This window comes from Tupaia chinensis, unplaced genomic scaffold (genome assembly GCF_000334495.1).
Source record: "Tupaia chinensis unplaced genomic scaffold, TupChi_1.0 Scaffold000215_1, whole genome shotgun sequence".
NCBI classification, from domain to species: domain Eukaryota; kingdom Metazoa; phylum Chordata; class Mammalia; order Scandentia; family Tupaiidae; genus Tupaia; species Tupaia belangeri.
In genome coordinates, this window is record NW_006159690.1 from 2439252 (window position 1) to 2464122 (window position 24871).

The 24871-nt window shown below is 41.7% G+C and overlaps 1 long non-coding RNA gene across 2 annotated transcripts in view; it reads right to left on the reverse strand.

Annotated features, from left to right (window-relative positions):
- Positions 1-24371, reverse strand: part of LOC102500810 (uncharacterized) — a 44281-nt gene extending 19910 nt beyond the window's left edge. The window contains exons 1-3 of one of the 2 annotated variants that reach the window (XR_334403.1): positions 24206-24371; positions 12915-12960; positions 10218-10286 (exon numbers count right to left, since the gene is read on the reverse strand). This is a non-coding gene — a long non-coding RNA (uncharacterized LOC102500810). Of the gene's footprint in view, positions 1-10217; positions 10287-12914; positions 13119-24205 lie in introns of those variants that run through there. The other variant, XR_334402.1, reaches the window with a different exon arrangement.
- Positions 24372-24871: the final 500 nt, after the last annotated feature.

Consider the following 24871-nt stretch of genomic DNA (forward strand, 5'->3'; position numbering starts at 1 on the left):
CGAGGGAAGAGGCGCCGAGCAGCGCGGGGCAAACGGAGCAACAATCTGCCCAAAAGGGATTGTGAGATGGTGAATAATTTATTAGAAAACATTTTTCTTTGTCCTTCCCACAGACCCACAAATCCTCCCCAAGCGCTCTTTACCAGCCTTGCAGATAATGTACTTACACATCTCAGAGCCTGCTAAATAGACTGAAGAGGCCATGGGGTTCACCCTCCACACTGCGGCCGCCAGGACCACGCAGACCTCTGCCAAGGGCCTGCCGATGCCGGCGAGGTAATTAGGAGGCTTTGCAGAGACAGGGAAAGCCGCGGCCATGGCTGCCCCTGCTGCTGCTTCCCACGTAAAACCCTGTACCTGCACACAGGCTGTTGATCTCTACCGAACCCCCCAGGTTCCGTCCACACCACCAGTAGCCTCTGAGTCTCTACTATTATAGGGAGCTGCTCTGTCCCTCCTTCTGCACACCTGGACAGAGGCGAGGCCACACCATTTCTGCCGCGTCCCTGCATTCCTTTGACAATGAACATGAGCCTCCTCTCCCAGGGATGTAGGCCTGGGCCTCACAGAGCTGGACGTTAGCTAGGGTATGCATTCAGGTAGAAATCACATCGTGGAGTACCAGACAGCCCGGTACGCGTGCCCAGGGTGGCACGAAGGAGTTGCTAATGTAGGACTGCGAGCAGAGCTGATGGTAGAGGGGACACTAGCGTTGGATATGGTAGAGAGCAAAACTCATCCCCACCACTGCCTTCTGCCTTCTGCAATGCCCATAGGTTTTGCCACCATTGTCACCAATCTTTTTGGCAAAAATGACATCAACTCAGATACCAGCTAAAATTCCAAGATTTGTTTATTTCCTCTGCTTGGGGATTCCAAATTAGAATTTCCTTTAGGCCCTCGGTTAGTAGAGATGTTCCGTTTATATGGATAATTCAGACACTTCAATGGTTGCATGCAGAGTCTCTTTTCTACAATGGCCAAAGAGGCTTCTCCCCTGAGTCAGAGGGGTGGTGGGACAGGCGTCAGAGATAGGAAGGCCCAATGAGGACAAAGACAGAGGTCATAGTGGCAATCTCCAGGAACTAGAACTCTTCTGAAGCTCGGCAAGGTGATGAAGCATGAAGATGTTCTACTCATGAGTCGTCTACCCAAAATGACAAGTCACTCCCCAGCCCAGAAGCCTTCAGAGGCCCCCACAGCCTTCAGGATAAATGCAAGGATGCTTCTTGAGTGCACCTCTGACCCCTCTCTGGCCTTGTTTGTTTCCTGCCTTCCTGCCCTTAACACCCATTCACCAACAGGTGCATACCACACGGGCTGTGTACTTTAGCTGTACTGATGTATTAGGACACATCATATTAAAAATTGCTATTTTTGTAGGTCCAAAAAATAGTCAAATCTCAGAGATCTCATAGGAGTCCACCGAAAAGAACATACTTGACATCTTTGGGTCTTCATCTTGCCCTTCTCTCTACCCAGATCACTTTTCTTTACCTGTCAAACTGATACTCATCCTTCAAGACTCATTATTTAGACACATCTCCTCAGAGAAGACCTGTTTAACACCGCATGACACTTCTGCGTCCGCATTACAGCCTCTACCTGCCCTCTTTGTGACGTGCATTATACTATACCGTAGTGGTCCCACTCTCCCTAGTCTGTACACTCCTTGGGGCACAGCATTTTATTTCCCTGTGTGTTCCTAGGACCTCGTCTAGTGCTGGCTTATTGTAGGTTCTCAGTAAAATGGAATGAACGAGAAGAAGTGAGAAGATGGAGATGGGGGAGGGAGAGGAATCACAGACTGGGGAGCGAAGGCCAGGAGTGGGAGAACATTTACACGTAGCCAAGAATGAAGGAGTTTTCATTGCATTCGGAAGGGCTTGGGCGAGATGGTGGAAAGTACTTCCTGGATTTTGTGAGATGCTAGACTGCTATATATAAAGTATGTGCTATATTTTAATATTTATTTACTTATTTGTTTATTTATTTATTTATTTTTAAGTTTATTTTATTCACGATAGCACATGTGCGTGCATGGGAGCAAGAGAGAGAGAGAGAAGCACCGCCAACAGGACTTTGTCATGTCACGATCCCTTTCCCCAGCCCTACACGCATACACACAGGGTTTCAAGCTGTCCTGGGGATCGAAACCCATCGTTGACCATGTGGCCTCTAGCACTGTCATTCAGTCTGCTGCCGACTACGCCATCCAGCTGGGCCTCTCTGCTATTTTAATAAACAACTATTTCCCCTAGAATATATTTTCCTGGCATAGAAAAAAACCCTCAAAACCTAGTTATTGAATTCAAAACTGAATGAGGGGGAAAAAAAAACTGAATGAGGGAATAAATATTTGATATCAGTTTTACCAAAAGGTAAAGCAATTAACTTATAAAATTTTTTTCCTGAGTATTTAGTCTGCATTTACATCATCCTCTTTGATTCCTACGACTGTCTGCATTTACATCATCCTCTTTGATTCCTACAATAGAAAATTTTGAAAATGATGAAGCTGAGGCTCATAGAGTTGAAGTGTCCCTACTCAGAATCACACAGCTCAGAGAAATTCAAACTCAGGTTACTCTCACCCCAAATCCTGTGTTCATGCCAAGGGTGCAACCGCAGGCTGGAATTTCATGGGCTCTCCATTCTCAGAGGTTTTCATAAGCTGGAGAAATAGCCAAATCCTCTCAAAGGATTTTGGCTGTTTGGAATAGGGCCAAGCATCTGTGACATGAATATCTTCTATGTCTTCTATGATCTTCTTCTCTTTGAAGTCCTAAACTTTATTTTTTTCCCAAGAGAGTAAAAGAGACCCCCAAAGGGTATTCATGCTGCAGTTCACCCTCAGTTCAGTCTTTTGGGATAATAGGCATGGGCGCACATACCATCATGCTCAGGAAGGTCCCTGGACGCAAACCTAGGGCCTTTCCAATGTGAGTCTAGATGTATTATTGTGTCACTGCCAACCCCAAGTTTCTTAAAAAGATGCTCTGAGCGACCAGCAGGTGGCGTGGGGGGTAAGGCGCTAGACACCCCCACATGGCCTACCACAGTTCAAGTCCTGGACCTGGTGGCTTGCTTTCCCACTTTCTCTCCCTCTCTCTCTGTCTCTCTCTCTGGTCAAATTAAAATGAATGAATGAATAAATAAAATTAAACAATTTAAAAAAATAATTCTTTAAAAAAAAAGATACTCTGAGATATGTATTAGTAGGGTCTTGGTGGATTAATTCAGTCATTCAACAAATCTTTTCGTTTGTTTGTTTTAGTTTTTGCCATAGGGAGTGGGTGCTCAGCAAAGAGAAAGACAAGAGACAGTGAGAGGGTAAGTGAGAAATCACCCCCCAGGGAGGGATGGCCATGCTGCAATCCCTTCTCCTCCACTCTCCTCCTGGGATTTTGGGAACACATGCACATGCACCCCACATGATTTTTAAGCCACTAAGTCTGGGACTCAAACCACAGTCAGCCACGCCACCTGCTGGGCCCGAGTTTGGATGTACTTTAATGATAAGCGTGAGTGTTCTAATTCTCCTGCTGTTGCTAATAGCCCATCTTTTGAGTAAACTGCATGTGGAAGAGAGAGGCAGAGTTGACCCTGCAGCACAAGAGTTAACCTCCTGCACAGAGGAGGCCGGATTCCACGTGGCTGACAAGGATTCTAGTCTGGCTCCAGCAACTTGAGAAACATGTGCAACATATGTGTGTCCAGGATCCTGACAGGATAGAGACTTGGATAAAAATTTTTTGCAGCATGACCAGACCCCATTGAGCGGGTACTTTCTGTTTTTCTCTCATGTCCATCCATGCACACACATACACAACACATATATATGGGTGCACACATACATGCACAGACACCAAAGACAAGCATATCAACATGGGATGTAACCCCAGAGACCTATTAATCTGTTCATTTATTTGACCAAAACATTTTAAGCACCTACATGAGTCAGGACCTATGGCTGGTGCCAGTCACCTCATATGTACCAGTCCTTGCTCTGTAGGAGTTCACAGACCACTGTGGTCTTGGGTGTAAAAAATATAATTAAGTATGATGAGTATACTAGCCTAGGAAGGTATCAGGTGTTCCAGAAGAAGAGAAGAGGAAGCAACCAGTCTAGGTTTGGGAAGACCCAGGAGAACATGTGGAAGAGAAAAGATTTCCTCAAGGCAGCATTGTGCTCACTGGGTCTCAATAGATGACTGGATGGGGCTGGCAGGTGGTGTGGTGGTTAAAGCACTGGACTCCCACATGGCAGACCATGAATCGAGTCCTAGACTTGGTGACTTGCTTTCTCACTTTCTCTCTCTCTCTCTCTCTCTGTCTTTCTCTGATCAAATTAAAAAAAAATAATGATGGATAAAATTAATTAATTGTTTAAACAAAAAAAGAGAAGAAAACTGGGCCTCAGATGACCAGAGAAAGAATGCTAAAGCTTCACCCATGAGGGCAGGAAGATGAAAAAAAGTGTGAATGCTAGGAACTAGATGCTAAAGGAAGACTTGGTTAATTGAAACCACTCATTCACCCCCACATAAATCAGGGAAGCCTGCCATGCCTTTATGGACTGAATGTTTGCATCGCTCCCCTCTCCTCCAATTCATATGTTAAAGCCCTTAACTATGTGGCAGTATTTAGAGTAAGAAAATAATTAGGTTAAATAGGTCATAAGGGGTGACCTTGATCTGTTAAGATTGGTGTCCTTTTAAGAAGAAAGACCAGGGCCAGATGGTGTTGAAGCAGTAACAGGGCTGAACCCCTATGGGAAGGTCCCAGGTTTGCAGCCTGAGGCCTACCTGTGTGTGCTGCGTGTGTATGCAGGTCCTTGTGGCCAAAATATAGGCGTGCTGAAGCTGAGGGTGTATCATGGCACGAGGAACCTAGAGGTTGTTCGTGTGCCTCTCTTTTTCCCTCTCTCTCTCTTTCATGGAAAAAATAAATGTATAAACTTTAAAGAGAGAGAGAGACACCAGAAAACAAGAGGAAGTTCTTTCTCACACACACTGAGAAAAAGCCATGTGAGGATAAGGTGAGAAGGTGGCCATCTGCAAGCCAGGAAGAGAACTCTTACCAGAAGCTGACCAAGATGGCGCTTTCGTCTTGGACTTCTGGCTGCTAGAACTGTGAGAAAACGAATTTCTCACAGTCTATGGTACTGTGTAAGGCACCACTCAGTCTATGGTATTTTATTACAGCGGCCCAAGTAGACCAATATATATGCTCCTAACACTGTACCAGGCACGAAGTAATCAAAAATAAATAAGACCACTCACAGCCCTCAAAGCTCACGGTTATGTAAAAGAGACCCATTCATGGAGAGTCAATGGCCAAAGTAAATATCTGGTAGATTAAGTGATCGACTGCTTGAAATAATCATGATTTATGATATCAAATGAATCTGCTCTTAGTTAAGCATATTGAGTACGATTGAAAGATTTGATATGGGAGCCATTAATGCTACGTACCAATATTTTGTTTAAACATTTTTTTAATTGTGAGAGGATGTATGTGTTCAACAGAGAAAAAGAGAGAGAACGCACCCCCCCCAAGTGAGGTGTAGTCACACTGCGATCCTTTTCCCTATATCTCTCTATCCCGTCAGGATTTGGGGCATATGCTCCCAGTTTGTTTTTCATGCCTCCACGCCAGGACTTGAACCATGATCAGCCAGGTTAGATCTGATTTCTTTAACCACCACCCTATGGAGCCAATATTTCAACTTTTTCTCATTCTCAGCAAAATTTTCATGTACTTAGAGTTAGTAGGGTCTATGTGATTTGCTTTAAAGAATGAATTGCATACAAAAGTGATGTGTCATTTGCAGGCAGGAACCTTTAAGAACTAGTGAGTGGTCTGGGCCAGCAGATGGTGTAGTGGTTATGTCACTAGACTTCCACATGGCCAATCACAGTTCAAGTCCCAGACCTGAAGGCTTGAAAATCATGCAACCCACCCAGACCTGGCCTCTTGAAAATCATGCTGGGTGCGTGTGCATGCGTGCCCAAGATCCCAGGAGGAGAAGGGAGGAGAAGGGAGTGCAGCATGATGAGCTACTCTGGGAGGTGATTTCTCACTTTCCTTCTCACAGTCTCTGTCTCCCTCTCTGGAGAGTGCCCCTGCCCTAGAGCAAAAATGTCTTAAAAAAAAAACAAAACTAGTGAGTGGTTTGCCAGGTCCCTTTCCTATTCAGATGGACTATCAGCATTCCAGACAAGGAAGGTACCATTAGTCCACATCTCCTTTGAGACAAAAACTAGTAGACCTATGAAAAACAGGCAGCATGAATTTGCAACACTAATGAATCCTTAGTGTTTTAAGTGACTGAGATGTAAAGCTCATTGTTACTGCAGCACGATATAGCCTAACGTGATTAATATAAAGAAAAAACAAGAGGTTACTCACATTCTGATCTTGGGAGACATTTTGGAATATTGGTTTCGTCATTCAAAGCCCAAGAGGGACCTGTCATAAGGGGGTTAAGGGACTGGACTTCCAGTTTCTGCTCTGTCTTGGTGTTTCATTTATCTAGCAACAGGTTAGAAAATACATGAATGGGGGCAACAGTTGGTATGGTGGTTGGGATGCTGGACTCCTACATGGTTGGCTGTGGATCAAGTCCCAGGCCTGGTGGTTTGCTCTCTCACTTTTTCTCTTTCTCTCTCTCCATCTCTCTCTGCTGAGCATGCATTCCCTATAGCAAATTAAAATAATAATAATAAATAAAATGAAATAATTATTTTTTAAAAAAGAAAATACATGACTAGCTCTCCTTATAAGCCATAAGCAGTTAGAATTTACTTCCTCGTATCTCTTTTTAGCGTTACATCCTTCATCCTTCATGTAAAATCTGTTTGCAAAGAGGCTCCTGTGTGAAGCTATGTCCTTTAGAGACTCAAATTGCAAAGTGGTATGGCTTTCTAATCTCCCAGAGGAGAAAGGCTTTTCATATCCTATTCATGAGCTAAGAGCAGAGGGTTCTGGAATTGAGTGTCTGGCTTTCAATCCTGGCTGCACTACTTACAAGCCATATGGCCTTGAATAAGTTACTTAATCCCTTTACGTCTCAATTACTTCACTTGTAAAATGCAAATAATAATAGTACCTAGCTGTGGGGATGCTTTGTGAATTAAATGAGATAATGCACAGATAGCTCAATAGACAGTAATTACTATTAGGGCTAATATCATCATAATTATTTCACCCTCAGTATAGACTTAAAACCAAATGTTAAAAGTCCTTATCACAAAAGCCATGACTATTCTTAGAGAGTTTACTTAAGGATCAACTGGGAGATAGGGGTTTGGAGCAAATGGTCTTCCAGCTGGTACCCAAGGTTTGTGATCCTCCAGGAGCACAAAACTTCTTAAAGAGAGATCAAAATGTCTCAGAAAGGTTCTACTTTTATGAGACGCCTGCCAAGAAAGGGCCTAAGTTAAAACTGATGTGGACGCAGGGAGTTGCTGCTTCTAAGAGTTCTGGGAACTAGCTTTCTCCTATGGCTTCTTTTTTGGATATTCAACAACTCACTGGAGAAAGATTATCTCCTTTTTGAAAGTAACCCGATTACCTGTCAAAGCCGGGGTTCTGAGATGAATAAGAGGCTAACCCTGAGCAGTTTGGCCGGGCTCTCATTTGGGTAATTACACTGGCAGTGGCTGCTTTACTCCAAACCAACTTGGCTTCTAGTCCCAACCCTCTTGTGAGGCTCTGCGATGTGACCGAAAGAGCTTCTGGGCTCTGCCCAAACAGCTGAAGAAGTAGGAAGTGTGATTGACACAGAAGCTCGGTGATGACCACTTGTGATTAAGGAAATGATTTTCTATTTGTAGAAAAGTGGCAACCAAGAAAAGAAGACAAATGGAAAGGGCATTCAGCATTCTGCCTTAATTTCCTTCTGTCACTAACATGGAATATTCCTGAGCACTGGGCTTTAAAAAAATTATTTAATATACATTTTTTTTTTCTTTTAAGAGAGACTTTTGCTATAGAGGGTGTGTGCTCACCAGAGAAACGGAGAAACAGAAAGACAAGAAATTACCCCCTGGGGGGACGGCCTCACTGCAATTCCTTCTCTTCCATTCTCCTCTCAGGATTTTGGGCATGCATACTTGGTTGTTAGTTTCATTGCCCTTAGGTCTTGTGTTATAGTCTAATCAGTGAGAAATAAGAGGATATCCAGACATAGCCAAATTTATTGGAGTTTATTGATTAAACTGGCGGCATGTGGGGGGACTCATGTATCTCAAAACCACACAGCCCTGAGTGCAAGGTGAGGGGTGCTTATAAAGGCAAAAATTACACTCTTGTCAGGGTTGACGGGTAATCACAAGAACAAAGAGTGGTGGACTTGAAAGGGCAGGGAGTAGGGTTTGACAATGTGAAAGTAAAAGCGAATTACAGAAGTAAAACAAGCAGATTAATCATTCCTAAGGGTATGTTCCATTCCTACCTAAACACAATGGAATCTTTTTTTTTTTTTTTTTTTAACACAATGGAATCGTAATGGTCTTCATGACTCAAGGCAAGGGGTCTGGCAACTGATAGGGTAGAGAGTTTCAGGTTATTTAGTAAAGGCAGTAGGAGTGTTAATTACTCTGTTTACTCTAGGCAAAAGGAGAAAGCAAGTTTCCAATAGAAAGGAGTTCAAAATGGAGGTCTGCTTCCCTGGGACTCAAACTGCAGTCAACCACGTGGGAGCGCAGTGACATAACCATTACATCATCTGCTGGTTCACACTACATGGCCTGGCACTTGGCAGACATCCCTTACCAGGCCATGTGCTGGGAACCATGTACAGTGATCGGTAGGTCTTTTCTTCCTTTTTTTAAAAAATTTTTAATTGCCAGAGGGGGCTTGTGTATGCCAAAGGGGTTCAGAAAGACAGAAAGAGAAAGAGACAAGAAAGCATTCCCTAATGGGGTGTGATTGCACTGCAATCCAGTCTCCACTTCTCCATCCTGTTGGGATTTTGGACATGTACCCAGCATGTTTGGCAAGCTACTGGGGCCAGAATTTGAAGTACAGTCAGTCACGTGGGCTCTGGCTCCCTTAACTATTAGGCTACAGGGTTGGCCCAGCCTTGCCATTTTCTACAAGGAGTTCATGGTCTTTTAGCCATTCTGCAATCCATTTCTTCAACACACTTACTGACACCCATTACATGCCTGGTGCTGTTGTACAGGGTAATGCAATGGTGAACGAAACAGAAAACTCCCTGCACCCTCATGGAGCTTAGAGTCTAGTGAGAGATCTAAAAGCAGGAAGCTAAAGAAGTGTATAATAATGAACTGTTTTTATTCAGATAAAGAAAACCAGTAGGGAGCATAACAGAGGATGTGATGAGGATTGAGGAGCCACACGTAAACAAATACCGGCAGTGAGCTGGGAAAGATACACGTACAACAGGCTCTCGGAGAATGAATGTACTTTCGCTACTTGACTGCAGGTCCAGACTGGGTGAGAGGATGCTTGCACAGAAACCCAGGTCTCAGGAATAACATACCTCAACATATGTCTATCGTAGGGGTATTTTCTCAGAATACAAACCATTAGAGATATAAAGTATTGACTCAATCAAATGTTATTTTGTAGTGTTTCTTTTCTCTGTTTAGGTTTATTGCCATAGGGCACATGTACTTGCTGGAGAGAGACAGAGAGTGGGAAAGTGAGAAGTCATTCCTCCTGCTAGAGGGAATGGCCATGCCATAATCCCTTCTCTTCCATTCTCTTCCTGGAATTTTGGGCACACATGCATAGGCATATGGTGTGAGCTTCAAGCTTCTGGGTATGAGATTTGAACCACATTCAACCATGTGGGAGTCCAGCATCTTAACTACCACACCACTTGCTGGCCCCTTGTTGTGTTCCTGTAACTGCACAGGTATAGGAGTTGTTTGATAGATCAATCTACAAATATTAAACTATTTTATAGCATAATACTTATCATAAAGCAAGCAATGAACACATCTTGCCTTTTCCCACAAGCTCCCTGTGACTGCTCCACACCATCCACCACCTACCCACCATGAGTCTCTGGTGATTCTTTCCTATACTCCATAATTCTCTAGGCATGCCTTTAGTATAGCATTTTTTGTGCATTTATATTCATCAATTTGCTTTGCTTTTCTCACCTTCTAGACTGTGAATATCTCAAAAGCAGAGACTGTTGTTATTGTCTCAATATGCCCAAGATTTATCAGTCTTACCTTGGGTTTCCCTGGAAGCAGACCCTTGGACCAGCATTCAAGGCCAAACAGTTTAATTGGAAGATGATCCTAGGAAACATGAAGGAGGGAATGAGGAAGGAAACAAGACTTGGAGAATCATCAAGCAAGTATCAAGTTTCCTCTGGAGAACTCTGTGAAACCATGTGGAACAAGCCTCAGCAATGTCCCACTGCGGGTTGAGGGAGCTGGGGTATTTATCCAACAACTGCTCATCTGTTGTTGAAGGCTACTTCCAGGGGCAGGAATCCTCTGGCATTTTCGTTTGCTGTCCCTACTGGCCAACCATGCTTCTGTGACCTGGAAAAGCTCTCAGGGAGAGTCACAGGTGCTTGCTGTAAAGTGCCATCATTGGGGTGTCAACCAGCATATGCTGGCACCCAATGGCAGCTTGGTAGACTTTGGTGATTCACTATAACAGAATGGCTGAGTAACACACTTTGTGAAGGAATATAAGTGAATATGGTCTCCGTGGGTGAACCTCGTGTTATTGACATAGTGTCAAAGCAAGCAATGAAGTAGTGGGTCTAGAGACAGTTTGAGGATATTTGTGGGGTGTTCATTTCTGCAGCAGTCATGAACAGAATTACTGTGACGAGTGGAATGTTATTTTAACCCCTCCTCTCTCCTTTGACCAGTTGACATGTAACCAAATCTGTTAGTGGATTGATTCCATCTGTGTTTTCTCATCTGCAGGTGTTGGGGCCTCAGTTACCATGCTTGCTAATATGCTATCACGTTCTGAAAAGGTGTGAATTATAGCAGATGCTGCTTATGAATGACATTTCAAGGCATTCAACTCATTTGTGACCTTATACACAGTCAGATGAGGACTCTTCATTTGACCTTCCAGATAGAGGATGACCAACCTCTTCGGCCCTCCCTCATGTTTTTGGAAGTCTTTTCTGGTTACCCTTTCTGTTAATAGGGACGGCGATGACAGTTTGGGACTTCACCTGAATCAGAACATCTTATAGCAAAGTGTATGTGAGCAGCCCCATTCAGGACTTAAACCAACACAATATCACTCTATACACTCTATACCTCCAAGACTCCAGAAAAATGGCACAGTAATTCCCATGTGGCCAATGCATTCCTTTCTGTGACTGTCCTTAGAGCAGTATGGTGTAGTGGGTAAGAGTACAGACTCTGGTGCCAGATGGCCTAGCTGTTGCACCTCCAGTTCCCACCTCACGGGACTGTCATGAGGATTTAATTCATTAATATATATTAAGCTCTTCAAATAACAACTAGATCTTTAAGAAGTTCCCAGCAATCTACTAGATGCTGAGTGACCAATGAATGATCTACTCGGTCAACAAATATTTTTTAGTGCCAACTCTTTTCCTGTCACAATTCCAGGTGTGGTCATACAACAGTGAACAAAATAAATATGGTCCCAGCTCTTGGAGGGTCTATATTGTATCTGGGGAGCACAGACTGCTGTAATGGCCAAAGACCCCTCAGAGGTCAGAGGAGTCTTCCTGGAATGAGAATGCTGCGATGACCTCGGAGACTGGTTGTAGTCAGGCGAAGGGTATCGCAGTGGGGGATTAGCATGCACCAAGTTCTGGAGGAGTGACAGGGCATGACAGAGACACAGGCGCTCACAGTGGCTGTGGTGCTGAGAGGAAGGGGATAGTGGGAGGGGCCATAGAGAAGGACAAGAAAACAGTCATGAAGGACTTCTTAGCACTGTTAAGGTGCTGCTCTCTCTCCCGAGAGAAACTGACTTGGGGGGGAGAGAGCACACACCCCATGTGAAGTCTTTACTACTCTGACACTTCTTCCACGTGGTGTTATCAATACATTGTCATCCTTTACGGTACAGAGTACACATGTACTTTCTCCCAGTCACACATGGATTCATGAGGGCAGAAACCATGGGTCTTAAATGTCTTTGAGTGCGTTCTAGGCCCTGGCACTCTTCTCGGAAAACTGGACTGACCAAGTGGGAACCTCTTGGCACTCTGAGCACAATTGGAATTCCAGTGTTGCTCTCCGTTACCTGCTGAGGCCCTCAATGCCCTGCCTTGCTCTGGTCAGAACTTTCCACTACCATGACATGGACTTCTCTCTCCACCACTGCCCTGAGGTGACAAATGAAGCTGCCCAGCACTCCTGGCCGCTGCTTATCTCCCATCAGCCTCCTCTGCAGCAATTCTGTTTGCACTCCCTGAACCTTTCCTTTCACTGCAGTGTGGATGGCTCATCTAGACCCGCTGTTGTAGCTTTTTCCTCTCTAGGTACAGCGTGGTGGAATAGCAATGGCTGTGGAGCCCCAGATCTGAGCCTGAGTTCCACCTCCTGGCCCTATGGTCTTAGGCAAGTTACTTATTCCTTCTGGGCTTCATTTCTCTCATCTGTAAAATGGGACTAATAATAGTTAACTACAGGGTTGTTGTTATGAGGATTAAATACTGGCTCTATAACTGCGATGCTCATTAAGTGTTGGTATCCACATCCCTGCCAATAAATACAGTGTGTATAGTTTCCAAGTCCTAGACTCTCCAGGCCTGTACTTCCTGTGGTAACTGATTCCATTGCCATAAATCTTGTGAAATAGTCAATTAGGGTCAATGAAAGATAATTTCTTGGCACAAAGAGCTTCCTCTTCAAGATCCATCCTGCATGTAAGTTATTCTCATTCCAAGCTGCTAAGACATTTTTCAAACTTACCTGTAGATAGTAATTGCAGACCTCGGAGACATATCAGCAGTGATCACTACAAGAGAGCGAGAGATTCTGAAGTTGTTTTTCTCTAGAGCAACATGTGTACAGCATCCAGAACAATTAGATCTTGATTGCCAGGCCAAATTTCCATCAAGACACTGATGAGTTATAAGCCCCTGGAGCTTAGTGCAAGTCGCTGATGGAAACAACAGCAGCCTCCAAGCCCTTGATGGAATCACGACCTTGTAATTAGTATGAGTCCATTCATTATCCTGGGCCTGGGTGTGGGCACAGGAGAGGGAGCATGTGAGACACAAGGAAACAAATTAAAGAGTGTAAACTGAGAAAGAAGAGAGATTAAAACCACGCAAAACTCACGAATATAATTACAGGATCTTCCCAACTACTGAAGGTTAGGAAACTCAAACTAATTTGAGAGACACTCGAATATAGGTCACTGGCTGTGGGACCACCCTAGGAAAAAGTGAGAAGTGCACTGCGTCTGTCATTCTTCTCCACTTTCCAACTCTCTCTTGTTTCCATGATCTCACTACCTGGACACCTAAGAGAGAGGGTGGGAGATCAACAGATGGTGTAGTGGTTACGTTGCTGGATTCTCAACATTGTCAAGTGCAGTTCAAGTCCCAGACCTGGCGGTTTAAAACTCACATTGGGCGCGTGTGCATATATGCCCAAAATCCAGAGAGGAGAATGGAGGAGAAGGGATTAGGGCATGGCCATCCCCCACAGGGGATGATTTCTCACTTCCTGTCTCTCTGTCTATCTCTCTAGCTAGTGTACACATCCTATAGTAAAAATTTCTCTGTCTAAAAAAAAAAAAGTGAGGACAGGAAGGCAGGTAGGAGGAAGAGAGGAAGACTGCAATTGATGGAGCAGTGTCTGCAGTTTACACCTGGTGTTCTGCCAGCTGCTTCTCACTCCTAAGCATGATATTGGGAACATGGGTGTTGGCAGCCGACAGATCTAGTTCAGAGTCTGCCCCAGCTGACTAGACCAAATGGCTTCAGTTTCTTATTTGTATAATAAAATATTGGGGGGCATGAAATAAGATAATGTAAACAAAGTCCTTAATATACAAAGGACATGCTTACTAGCCTCTTCAGGGTATTTCAGTTTTCCCATAAAAGAGAGAAGTGTGGCAACCTTATGGATGAAGACATTGGCAGTTGGGGACATTATATGGACCATGAGCTCCATGAAGATGAGGACATGCCCACCTTGGTCACTGCTACACCAGCATATAGGCAGTTAGGTCACAGAAAGCTTCGCTACCTGCTGTGGTTGAATGGGAAATTCACATTCCAGCAGTCTGGAGGCAAAGCTAGTGTCCTTTCTAGTACCATGTTGCTGTCCCCAAATAATCCTGTCTTTGTGCTCAGAGTAGTGGTTACAATCACAGGCTCGGGCCAGCAGGTGGTATGGAGGTTAAGGCACCTGATCCCACATGAGTGACTGCACAGTTCCAGTCTTGAACCTTGTAGCTTGAAAAATCACGGCTGGCATGTGTACATGCATGCCCCAAATCCCAAGAGGAGAAGGGAGGAGAAGGCACTGCGGCATGGCAACCCCCCCACCCCATCTCTCTCTGGCACATGTACTACAGCAAAACAAAATGAAGAAAAGATGCGGCTCAAGAATCACACAGCCAGGATTCAAGTACCACATAATATAACTGCTTTATGAGCCTCTCATTACTTATCTCTGATATCCTTTGCATTTCTCCTCCATTTAATATAGTCCCTTAGTCTTTCTAATATTCCTGAGCATCTCAAAGGGAACTGAGAAAAAAAAAAAAAAGGATTAGATTATTTTGGGGCCAGAGCCTTAAAGTGGACTTCCATCGTTGGAGGCCAGTATCCTGGTGACAGAAAGAAAAACCTCAGGATTAAGATGACGTGTCTGAGGTTTGTTTTACTAAATGAAAAAAGAAAGAGTAAAAGAAAAAAGATTGAAGAGGTGCTAATAATGACTGAGCATTACATGGTATTTTATACATGATTTCTCATTAATCCCAGTATGTATTCTCTAAGGAAGATGATCATTTTACAGAGAAAGAAACCAAGGGTCAGAAAGGGAAGCACTTTGGCCAGCTGAACCCATCTTGTCAAACGGTAAAGCCAGGCTGGTTTCTAGGTCCATTTGGCTTCAAAGTCCCTGCTCTTTTGGCAGGTAGAGCTGCCTCTCTTGAAAGTAAAAAAAGAAGAAAAACAGATTTGTCAGGCTTTTAAGTTTACCAAAAAGTTTCATCTTCTCTTGGGTGTCCTCGGGGAAGTGATTTATCTTTGTTTGGAAACAACACCCACGTCCATGTTCTTCTCTCTCTTCCCTGACCTCTTCTTAATGCTACACACCTATCAATATAATGGAGAGTCTGCAGGGCCCTGGGCCCTGCACTTTTATTTCATGACCAGGCTAGAAGTTTGTGACTGCTTTTAAAAGTAATGATTTGTGCTCAATGTGAGTTTTTGTAGCAGATAGATAAATAAGCATATTCTTTCTCTTTTAAAATATAATATCGATTCTGTTTCTTATAACACAAGAGAGAAGTAAGTGAGAAGTCAGAATCCTGGCTTAAAAATGGAACCCCGTAAAGTTTACAGGCAATCTACAGTGAAGCTAAATCTAACAGCTATGAAACAAAAAATAGCACAATCACTTTACAGGGGTTTCCCGGGCAACTCTGGAATTCAAGTGTTCAAGTTCAGCCCATGTAATAAAAGGAAGTTTATGATGGTTTTCTGATACAGGTAGAAGACTGAGAAAGGAACACTTATATGAGTGAGCATCCTAAAGCCAAAAGCCTTATGAGGAAAGTTAACTAGGTGTGAAAAGTTTGTTTTAAAGAGAAAGGATACAAAACCATATGGGGAACAAAATCCCTCATTAACCCAGTGGCCCTAGAAACACTGAACATGATTTCTTTCTTTCATTCATTCATTCCTCATTAGAGCAAACCGTTGTTGAGTGCTTCATATAATGGCAAGCAGAATGCCCAGCACAGGAAATGCAAAGCTAACTAAGGAGTGCTCCCTGCTCTGAGGAATTTTATCCTCTGAAGACGGAGACAATTAAGTGAACAAATATAGCATATATGTTATATCTGAGATTACGTAAGAGCAATAATGTAGCATTTCTTGCATGCTTGGTTTTAAGCATTTTTGAGTTTATGTTATCAACTCCTTACTCCTCAGAGCAGCACTATGAAGTGGGTGCTGTGATTAGCACCATCTTACAGATGAGGATAGACAGCATAGACAACTTGCTCAAGGTGAGAAAATAACCCGTTTAGAAAAGGCCATTTGGTCCTCTGACAGAAGGGCTGGTTCTGCCTGAGGGCAGAAAAGATGGATGTGACCCTTATCTTAAGGAAGGAGGAAGAGTTTCTAGATGAAGAAGTGCAACCATAATGCACATTCTAGACACAGGGAATAGAGTGTGCTGAGGCAGGTTCATCTGGAAACTCAGAGATGAGGACCATGAGAGGCTTTCTGAACCATGGTAAAGACTTTGGACAACAAAGAACCAAACGAGGATTTAAAATACTGAACGCAAGATAACTTTGCAGCTAACTTTGGCAAAGAGCACACTGCTTGAAGATTTGAAGTTGAGAAATTAGTTGGATACTAGTGAATCAGTAACCCAGATGAGCAGTGGTCCGGGCTAGGTCAATGATTGGGAGGATGCCAATGGGGAATTGAAAGATTTAGCAACAATGCACAAATATTTCTGCAATTATATTTCTGTTTATATTTCTTCCAACCAGCTAAAAAGTATAACTAATCCTTAGATAGATAGGCACTAAAAAAATTGTCAAATGACTTTATGAAACAAAAATCTGGACTCATCCATTCATTTTTACCTTATAAACAGTAGTACATAAATAAAAAGGCCTTATACAGTACCTGGTGGACTGCAGATGCTCAACATTATACACACATACACACAATATCAAAGTGGCCTAATAGGGACCAGCAGGTGGCCTGGTGGTTAAGTCACTGAACTCCCATATGGTCAGCTGTAGTTTGAGTCCTGAACCTAGCAGCTTGCTTTCTCACTTTCCCTCTTTCTCTGTGTGTGTGTGTGTGTGTGTGTGTGTGTGTGTGTGTGCATGTCTGGTGAATACACATGTCCTATAGCAAATAAAAATAATAATAATAAAATTAAATTAATAATTCTTTTAAAGAATGAAAAACTATAGTGAGCTATAGGTGGCATATATATAATCTAGGTGCCACCCTGAACCTCAAAGCTTAAAGTCCTTGAATCTCAAAGCTTAAAGTTATTTATTTAGCTGAGCACAATTTTTAGTACATGTAAGGAAGTAAGGTGCTTGTAGAGTAAGGGTCGTGTTCAGGTTTAAAGAAAATGAGTCTCTTCCTGGCAGAAACCCTCACCTCCCTCTGCCTCACCTTCTCGTCGCGTTTAATAAATAAAGAATCTCCGCCATCCTCTTTTATTGATAGAAAAATTGAGCAACAGAAAATCTAACCTCCCTGTCCAAAACCACACAGTAAGATGACATAGAAAAGTAAAATATTTTATATATTCATCTTGTGGTCCCCTGAATGCTGCCTCTCTTTCCACTTTAAGAGAAACTTAGAGAATTGTGGATGGAGTGGGAAAGAAAATTCTATGTAAAAGAAAACATTTTTAAAAAATACAAATGTGGCCTAATTTAATTTCCAATATATGTCAGCTCCTTCAGCTTTGAAAAAAAAAAGGTTAAAATGCAATTCTCCCAAACGAAGTTATGCCATAGAGGAATATTAACCTCCACGCCCCTTGTACTTTGACTCGTTTTATCTCCTTTTCATTTTTGTTTGTGGGTCTATTCATTTTGGTGAGGCCAGGCACGTTGCTAGGTAACAGGCCCAGCGCGGGCCGGCCTGTTAGTTTGGCTGGCGGGCCCCGCGGCAGACTTCCCTAGCGCTAGCTGCCGGCAATGCAGTCTCTCGCAAAAAGCATTTATCATTGAGCAGGCACAGTAATGGCCACTCAGTGGAGGGGAAATTGAGCTGACCCGAAGGCCAAAGCTGTTAGGGAGACTGGTGGGAAGGGTAAGAGGGTCACGATACCCTTTTCCCACCCACTTAGTGGGCAGTAAGCGGGAGAACAGCCCAGCCACTGTTTTCACTAACATATCCTGAGGCTTTGCACCTGAAATAAATGTTTGCTTGACATTAACGATAAAAAAAAAAGAGGCAAAAAAATAAAATCGGTTTTCTCCAAGAACAATGAGCCGAACAATGAACAGTGTGATTTAAAGTTAACCAAAGTTCCCTCAAGACTCGATTTTGGTAGTTATGCTAGAAGGAAGATTTGCAGAGAAGGGTTCTAAAATAATTTGTATATTCTGGTAGTGATCATTTAAGTACTTTTTCCTAGCTCCTTGAATTTGAAAGTAGAGAAATCTAAATATGTGTGCTTTAAAATTTTTTTTCTCTATAACTGGCACCCATTTTACAAGATCATACAAATGTTGACCATCATCAAATTGATATTACTGGAAAACTTTTTCAAATTTGTTTAATTACATAATAACAAGGTCATTCAATATTTATGCTTAACACAACATAAAGTTTAAATTGCAAGTCAGTAATTAAAAAAATAAACTTAAATATAACTGCAATTTTCAGTGACAATACATGTTTGGATGTATTGTCATTTCTACTCAATATTATAGATTTTTCTGGAAAATTAACGTTTTATTTTCCTTTTTAAAAATTATTTCTCATAAATATAGAACAAAGAAAAACATTACAAAAACAAGAAATGCATGAGTATTCCATGCAAGTATGAAAATCATAAATGGTTTGAAATTTATTCATAAAAATATTTCATATTAACATTATAAAAGTCTTGGCGAGAGTCCATTGTGGAAGAAAACAATAATTCTCTTCTTACAGCATTTGTTCTTTATAATCAACTATAGACCATGACATGTTGTATTAGAAGTTGAAAAATTATTAAAAATTATATTGAAAGGGTTTTTAAATACTGTTGAATTTTTAAATTAAGCACTAAATATTATTGAGAATTCTATTTTTAACTGTCTTTATTGTTATGCATTATGCAGTTCCAATATCCTACTTAACTTGAGTGCAAACTCTTATTTTCCAAAGCCTCTCTCCAAAGGGGATTAGCTGTGTGTTTTTGGCCTAATGGTGTCCTCTCTCTAAGCCTAGTTTCCTACCGTTAAGAGGGAACGGTAATATCCACCCCAACCACCTTCCTCAGTAATTGTGTGGGTCAGATGGGATGTTAGCTAGGAAACACCATAGAGACATGAGACAACGATTTTATTATAGTGAAAAATAAAAACGTTTGGAGAAACTGAAAGGCTGAGAGGTACGCTTCCCACAGCAGTCAATATTCTCTCGCTTTTGACACAAGCAGGCTTCTAGTAAGATGCCAAAGTTGCAAGGCCGCTAGAGCCAGTAAGGTCTTTTTGACCCAAAAGCCTCATTTTCTATTGTAGAGAAGAGGAAGTGCTGTTGCTTTTCCCGACAAGTGGAACAGAGTGAGAACATGAGGAGGGCCCTTTTCTTGACTCCAGCTCCACTGCTTTCAAACAACAATATTTAACCAACAAAAGAAGAGACCACGTCAATCTCAGTTTTAGTGATTCCCCTGAAAGTCATCAAATAAAAATGTGAACTTTAAAATTGATCAGGATTAATTTCACTGACACTGTATCATAACATATATCTCTTTAGAGACTCATTTGTTGGGCTGCAGATGCAAAGAAAGTAAGGAAAGAAATAAATCAGAATACGATAAGGCAATTAGACTTTTGCCATTGATAGAATACTAAAAATGTCTGATTTATCAAATCATTAACAAACAGAAGTAAACACAAGACTTACATTTTCTTATAAAATACCTAGACAGGAAGATTAAAATAATAACCAAGACCATGTGTATCAATAAATGTAATTTATAAATATCGCTCCATTGCCAAAAGATGCTATTTCATTTGCTAATTTGAAGAGTACAACAGCAAGGGATGATTTATCAATACAAATGCTGTTCTGATGTGTAACTGCTGTTCTCAACTCCATGGACATTTTTCTCCCCAGATGAGAGAGTTCCAGCAAAGGTAAAGTACAATTTAATAAACTAAAGCTACTTAATCTTTACCTTGAGTCATTATCCTTGATCCGAAATCAAATAAATATATTTAAAGTGTTTTTCTTTGTAGTGGTCTCAATCCCTGTATGGTTACTGTAAGAAAAATAGTTACCTGTGCTGGGCACTACCAGAAGAATTTATGCATAATTTCTCATCTAATCCTGACAAGAGTGCTATAAAAGAGATTTTGTTATTATCCCTATTTACACGTAAGAAAACTAAATCTGGTCCAAAAAAAAATATATGGAGACTTGCATTTAATCAATGTCACTGTCAAGATTTGAACCCAGGTCTGTCCAACTCCAAAGGCGTGCTCATAATTACTACCATATAATAACTTCAAGAAATGTGCTTGAAAATCTTGGGCATCAGTTTGTTTTTATTTCCCCCAGGCAAACGACCATGTTGATTACAGAAACTAATTTAACAAAGACTAATATAAGAAAAGCTAAATTTTGAGCTAAGATTTTTACTACTGAAAAAACCCTCAGGATCCATTGAAATTAAGGTTTATTTCTTTGATAAAGAAGCTGAGACAGGATGGTGCTTGATTTACCTAAAGGCACATTAAATTTGATTATTGGGACCAGCAGCTAGCATAATGGCTATGTTGCTGGCCTCCCACATAGTCGACTGCGGTTCGAGTCCCGGACCCAGTGGCTTAAACTCACACCAGGCACATGTGCGTGCATGCCCAAGATCCCGAGAGGAGAATGGAGGAGAAGGTATTGTGGCATGGCCGTCGCCTCTGGGGGGTGATTTCTCGCTTTCTGTCTCTCTGTCTCTCTCAGTCTGTCTGGCAAGCGCATGCGCCCTATAGCAAAAACCTCTCCAAAAAAAAAAATTGATTATTAAAGGGTTATTACCTGGGTGTATAAATGGGTGATTGTTTTACCAGATAAGTCACTGTAAACTTGCCTCCAATAGCTAGTATATTTAAAACATTATTCAATACATGATATTTGTATCTACCCAAACATGAGGAGACGTATCTGCTGCCAGAAGAAGTAGAACTGTGAGTCCAGCAGGTGGCGTAGTGGTTAAGGTGCTAGAATTCCAAGTGGTCGACCGCCATTCAAGTCCTGGACCTGGTGGCTTGAAACTCACGCTGGGCATGTGTGCATGCATGTGCAAAATCCCAGGAGAATGGAGGAGAAGGGATTGCAGCATGGCCATCCATCCTGGGGGGTGATTTCTCACTTTTTGTTTCTGTCTCTCTCGCAGTACACAAGCCCTATAGCAAAAATGTATTAAGCAAAAAAAAAAAAAAACCTGTATTAACACTAGGAGAAATCCACCTCCTTCATTCCACACTGGCTTCCAGTATGCCGTTCTCTGTACTGGACACAGAGATGAAGTGTTTTCAGTCTTGGCTTTGCGTGAAAATAAAAGTAATAGAAATTCTTATGAATTATAAGAACCTTACTTGACATTTAATTTTGAAGGCCCACAGAAAGTCTGGGGTTAACCTAAATAAGTTCTATGTATGCTAGAATAGATACTTATGCAAACATGGTAAGCCTCAACCTCTGTGCAAAAGATGTCTGTGTTGAGCCATCTTCCTCCTGAAGGAGGCGACGGAAGCAAAACTACTTAGACCAAAATGTCCCTTCAAAGAAATTTTGTCTTATTCAAGAAAATACTGAACTGCCTTGTCATTCTGTCCCTATGTGGCCAATCTAGCAGGATTCTCTACGAACCTTTCCTAATCACCCTAAACAGGTATCAATGATGAAATCCTATATTGGTATATTAAAAAAATGCAAAGAGTAGAAGTGAAATCATTCAACAAATCTGTAAGAGCTAGGAAGAAAACATCTTATTCTATGAATGTCTGTATGTATAAACTCAACCAGTTCAATTTCCTGGTGAGCAAAACTAGAGAATTTCCGGGTTTTCCCCAGGTCATACCATTTCTTAGGGGCAGAGACAGACGGGACCAAGTGCTCTTGAACTCAGTTCTATGTTTTTCAATCTTTCAAGTTTCTTGGAGCAGTATCGACGCATAGTAAACACAGGGGAAAGACAGGCAAGCAGTAGAAAATCGACACACTCATCGGATTACGTATACGTGCCAAAATGAAATAAAATTCACAATAATATTTCCATCTGATTTTCATAAAGCTATAAATTTCTAATTTCAAAATTAGTTTGAGTATGGCAACAACAAGGAAGAAGTTTTTTTTTTTTTTTTTTGTTTTTTTTTTGTTTTTTTATAGGTTTTTGCCATAGGGTGCATGCGCTTGTGGGAGAAATACAGAGAGATGATGAGAAGGAAAGTGAGAAATCACCCTCCCCAGAGGGGATGGCCACACACCACCATTTCTTCTCCATGACCCTCCTAGGATTTGGGGCACGGAGGCACATACACTAGGCATGACATCTAAACTCGAACCTCGGTCAACCTTGTGGGAGTCCAGCACCTTATGCACCATGCCACCTGTGGGTTCCATCAAAAATATTTTTATAATATCCATATAGTAAGATATACCATCATAACACCCATTTACACAAACTTCTCAGCCCTTAAATGTAAGACAAACTGTTCAGTGCACTGTCTCTAATGGCTAGTATTTTGTTCCACATAAAATGCCCCAGATTTGTCATTATTAGCAAGATAGGTTGTTCATCAGAAATGTCCTCAGACTTTTAAATGATTGTGGTATACCTAATCTCTCATGGAAAGTCAAAAGAAGAAAAAACGAGAATTGGAAATACAATTTGTTTTTTTGTTTGTTTGTTTTTGCTTTTGTTTTGTTTTGTTTTGCCATAGAGCGCATGCACTCACTGGAAAGAGACAAAGAGAAAGGGAAAGTGAGAAACCACCCTACACGCAGGGAGGATGGCCACACTGCAATTCCTTCTCCTCCATTCTCCTCTTTGGATTTTGGGCATGCACACACATACACCCAGTGTGTTTTTTAACCCTCTATATCTGGGCAGGACTCAAACCGCAGAGTGCCTTAACCACCACATCACTTGCTGGACCAGAAATATTATGATATTTTGAAAGCGACAGTTTCTTTGGGGTTTGACTTTATGTATTATAAATTCCTCAGGATGGAGATTTTCTTCTTCATTTGGCACATTTATTGGCTGCAAACCATTACATGAGAATGTATAAATTAGCCATAAGGAAGTCTCAAGAACATGGAACAGAAACTGACGCATAATAAGAAATTCAATAAAATATTTGTTAAGTGAATGGATAATTCTTATTTTTTGAACTGCTTTCCAAATGACAACAGGTAAACTGAATTTACTAAATATTATAGTATCATTTTAAATAGGTAGGTAGATTTTGAGCATTCCCAAGGAGTTCTCTGTTTCTGTTTTGTGCTTTACCAAGTCTACTTCAAAATATAACCTATGTTATTATTATTGTAACATATGTATTGTATTAACACAACAGTTATATAATTTTATTATTATATAATGATTACCATATTAATGCGTTTTTGTCATAGTTTTTTTGTTTTTTTTCAGTGGGTCACTATTTGCTTTATGCTACTTGGTTAAGAAAATGTTTCCCAGGACCAGAAGTTAGTGTAATGGCTATGTCACTGAACTCCCATGTAGTCAACCACAGTTCGAGTCCCGGATCTGGTGGCTTAAATTCACGCTGGGCACATGTGCATGCGTGAACAAGATGCCGAGAAGAGAATGGAGGAGAAGGGATTGCTGTGTGGCCATCCCCCCTGGGGAGTGATTTCTCACTTTCTCTCTCTCTCTCTCTGTCTTTTTGGTGAGCACATGCACCCTATAGCAAAAACCTCTCAAAAAAAAAAAGAAAAGAAAATGTTTCCCTGGGGCTGGCAGGTGTTGTGTGGCTAAGGGCAGTGGACTCCCACATGGCTGACCACGGTTTAAGTCCCAGACCTAGTGGCTTACTTTCTCACTTTCCTTCTCTCTCTCACTCTGTCCCTCTCTAGTCAAATTAAAACAAACAAACACATAAATAAATAAAGTTAAATAAAATAATTCTTAAAAAAAGAATATGTTTTCCTTAAAGGAGCATAAAAAAACTAGAATTTTAAACAATATTAGAAACAATTCTGTAATTTAGAAGAGCCTAGTCTTTTTATAGAATGAAACAAGATTATCCTACAGTGCCTTAAAATATCAACTACAGAGCTCCAAATTACCATGAATATCTTCGTTCAGGATATGAAATAGAGTTGTAAAGAATTAATTCTCATCATTCTGTCAGAGAAACTGTCCTCCACATTTGTTGTCCTTTGTTTTGACAGCCCCAGGCCAACGGTCCAGTGGAACAAATGTTTCTTGAGTAGTTACTGTGTGCAACGGTAGGTTTCAAGATGAATAAAATGTAGCACCTGCCCTCAGAAACAACCGCTGTCCTGTTCCAGTGAAGGTCAAATGTCTATGACGACATATTACGAAGACAATGGTATACCCAGGGTGGGGGTACACAGTGGACTTGGTCTGCCCCAGGAAAAGCATCACCTGGACAGAAATTAAACACCTGGCCTCATCTTGACCTACTTCTTTTTATCACCAACAATTAGAATTATATGCTACCAGGTGGGGTAGCGTCCCCCTCAAACTTCATGTCCTCCCTGAACCTGTGAACCTGATTCTGTTTGGGAATAAGGTCGTTTCAGATGTAAGTAGTTAAAACAGAGTCACGAGCCAGCAGGTGGCATGAGGCTAAGGCTCTGGATCCCACATGACTGACTACAAGGTTTGAGTCCCAGACCCAATGACCTGAAAACCATGCCAAGCACATGTGCGTGCCCAAAATCCTGAGGAGACAGCAGAACAGTCATTTCAAACTTTTCCCCACTCTC